Here is a 4,055-nt window from a genome sequence, read left to right as displayed (position 1 = left end):
TGCACAATGTTGTCTATTATCGAGAGCCGTGATTAAATCATTAGTGACTAATGTAGTAGCTGTTATCGTACTATGGCCTCCTCTAAATCCTGACTGAAAAGCGTTCAAAATATTATGACTAAGTAGATATTCTTTCATTTGATCATTTATAATAGATTCAAAAACTTTTGCTAAAACCGGTAATTTAGAAATCGGACGATAATTATTCAAATCGGAAGGATCGCCTCCTTTTAATAAAGGCATAACCATAGCCGAATTCCAAGACGGCGGAATTACATTAGTGGATAGACTCAGGTTGAAAATCGATGCAATAGGTTCAGCAATAATATCTGCAGACAATTTAAAAAAAATTGGTTCAATTTGGTCAGACCCGCCTGATTTCTTACAATCTAAATTTAGGAGTAGATTATGAACTTGGGACGGCAATACAGGGGCACAAGAAAATAAAACTGATTCACTATTAGTCAAGTCATCAGTTCTCTGTTCATCAATGAACAGATTTGTATTGATTTATTTCATATTTATTATGAAATAAATGAATACAAATCAAAAAAAGTGTGTCTGCTCATTAGCAAGGAAAAATAACTATTAATCTAGCAAGAAATATGTCAATGCATCATAAGCTAAGGATAATTGCAACTAAAATGAATATTTCTTGTCCATTTGTTTATTTATTTGGCACATAGCCTTGCAATAAGCGGTACATTCAAGGTTCATCAAAAATGCTGAATTTATGTTTAGTTTTGTATGAAATGCTCATCTAGAGGAATGGTTAACGCAATGAACCAGGTTGTGTCCCGCTGAAGCAGTCATTATTAAAAACACACGCATGCCTATGATGGAGTTCTGCTCCTTTCCTGTAAAAGGTAAAGCTATTAAAGCTTTTTATATTGTCTTATTTAAATGATTCACTTGTGTGCCAAAATGGTTTTTATTTTAATTATTTGTATTATCTGTATATATGTGTATATAATCATTATATATGGAATTATTGTTAAATATTGCAAATATTTATTTATTGATTAATTGTGATTAATTCTGTAAGTAATCGGCAGACCATGTCATTTCAGCCGATATGTATACCTCTTACGCCACATGGCACTGCACTTATTATTAAGTTGGCTTGTGAAAGCCAACTTACTGAAATCCTACTTAAACTTATTATTATTCCGATTCTTCTTAGCGGTGAAATTTCTATATCTATCTCCTCCTAGAGCTTTAACTCCACATACTCCAAACTCGGCACAGACACTCAAACTGTTCTGACTCGAGTTGCTTTATCTTTTCTAACTGATCGGACTTACGGTTTTCCTAAAAATCACGATCAAACTCGGAAAAAACTCCCATTGACTTAACATTGCGGAATGTTCAGAAATTTAAATCTCAACTGACATTTTCACACACACAGACAAAAAGGGCCTGTCAGCCCTGCATCTCTCCCTCTCTCTCTCCCTCAGAGGATTTCTTTTATCAAGCAGCCAAAAAGTAATGACCTAAAATCTTCCTAGCCACACGCTAAAACATGCTAAAAACATGCTAGCATCATGCTAACACATGCTAGCATTGACTAGCGAAGTGCTAAAAAATGCTAAAAACGTGCTAGCATCTATCTATCTATCTATCTATCTATCTATCTATCTATCTATCTATCTATCTGAGGGTCAATATCTATCTATCTGTCTATCTATCTATCTATCTATCTATCTGAGGGTCAATATCTATCTATCTATCTATCTATCTGAGGGTCAATATCTATCTATCTATCTATCTATCTATCTATCTATCTATCTATCTATCTATCTATCTATCTGAGGGTCAATATCTATCTATCTATCTATCTATCTATCTATCTATCTATCTATCTGAGGGTCAATATCTATCTATCTATCTATTTATCTATCTATCTGAGGGTCAATATCTATCTATCTATCTATCTATCTATCTATCTATCTATCTATCTATCTATCTATCTATCTATCTATCTATCTGAGGGTCAATATCTATCTATCTATCTATCTATCTATCTATCTATCTATCTATCTGAGGGTCAATATCTATCTATCTATCTATTTATCTATCTATCTGAGGGTCAATATCTATCTATCTATCTGTCTATCTATCTATCTATCTATCTATCTATCTATCTATCTATCTATCTATCTATCTATCTATCTATCTATCTATCTATCTATCTAGCAACTAAGTTAAACTTTTTTAACACTACACTGTAAAACTGGCTCATTAGAGTCATTCATTTGGGAATCAGACTACACTGGTCACACTGTATGTTTCACACTGTAGATTCAAAAGAACCGGCTCATTAGAGTCATTAATTTGGGAATCAGACTACACTGGTCACACTGTATGTTTCACACTGTATATTCAAAAGAACTGGCTCATTAGAGTCATTAATTTGGGAATCAGACTACACTGGTCACACTGTATGTTTCACACTGTATATTCAAAAGAACTGGCTCATTAGAGTCATTCATTTGGGAATCAGACTACACTGGTCACACTGTATGTTTCACACTGTAGATTCAAAAGAACCGGCTCATTAGAGTAATTCATTTGGGAATCAGACTACACTGGTCACACTGTATGTTTCACACTGTAGATTCAAAAGAACCGTCTCATTAGAGTAATTCATTTGGGAATCAGACTACACTGGTCACACTGTATGTTTCACACTGTAGAGTCAAAAGAACCGGCTCATTAGAGTCATTCATTTGGGAATCAGACTACACTGGTCACACTGTATGTTTCACACTGTAGATTCAAAAGAACTGGCTCATTAGAGTCATTCATTTGGGAATCAGACTACACTGGTCACACTGTATGTTTCACACTGTAGATTCAAAAGAACTGGCTCATTAGAGTCATTCATTTGGGAATCAGACTACACTGGTCACACTGTATGTTTCACATTGTAGATTCTAAAACATGCTAAAAACGTGCTAGCATCATGCTAACACATGCTAGCATCGCCTAGCGAAGTGCAAAGTTACTCGGAAGCTAGGTTACCCTAGCAACCGAGTAACAAATCACATATCTCTGCACCAGATAATCGTAGAGACTTCTGGGTTGATTTATTTCAATCAGGATGTCAAGGAGACTTGACAAGTATCACTATGGTAACTGCCTAGCAACCACATTGGGTTACCCTAGCAACCGAGTAACAAATCACATATCTCTGACCCAGAAAATCGTAGAGACTTCTGGGTTGGTTTATTTCAATCAGGATGTCAAGAAGACTTGATAAGTATCACTATGGTGACTGCCTAACAACCAGATGGGGTTACCCTAGCAACCGAGTAACAAATCACATATCCCCAGATAGCAATAAGTCGGCGGTCCGCCGGCGGCGCGCCGGCGGCAGTAGAAGCGGCAGAATGGCGAGATTGCAAACACGTTCGACGGCGGTCCGCCGGCGGCAGCCGCTTAAAGCGGCAGCCGCCTTCCTACCGCTTCGTTCGCGGACGCCCGCTGGCCAGCCGCCGCCCGCCGCCGTTATATCGAGGCGGACCGGAGGCAAACCGCTTTTTCGAGCGATCTGTCACGCTTATTGTATATATATATATTTATTTATAGCATGCAGTTTATCAAGAATAATGATTGATCAAAGCAGACATATTTCCATTTGCCGCTTTTATTCCACATTTCAAATTACAGTAACTGTCATTGAAACAATATGTCAGATCACTGAAATATAAATAACAGAAAAATACAAACATATATACACCCAAAGAAAATGCAGGTTTCCAATAAAATTTTGGTAAAAACAAGCAAAAAAAAAACACTTTTGTAAAAAACACTATTGTAACACTTACAACAATTGTTAATAATATAAAGATGTCAGCTCTGGGATGAAAAGAATTACCAGTAAACATAAGCAATGAGGATATTTGGTACCAAATAAAGTGCAGGATATCAAATAAATTGAGGTATAACATCATATTTACAAGTCATTTCTAACAATAGGATAAGTGGTAATAATTTAGAGTAAAGCTCTGGAGTAGAATATGCCATTATAACTGCAATGCTGACCTGTGGCA

This window comes from Xyrauchen texanus, unplaced genomic scaffold, assembly GCF_025860055.1.
Source record: "Xyrauchen texanus isolate HMW12.3.18 unplaced genomic scaffold, RBS_HiC_50CHRs HiC_scaffold_1106, whole genome shotgun sequence".
NCBI lineage: Eukaryota > Metazoa > Chordata > Actinopteri > Cypriniformes > Catostomidae > Xyrauchen > Xyrauchen texanus.
Note: the sequence above shows the minus strand (reverse complement) of the source record.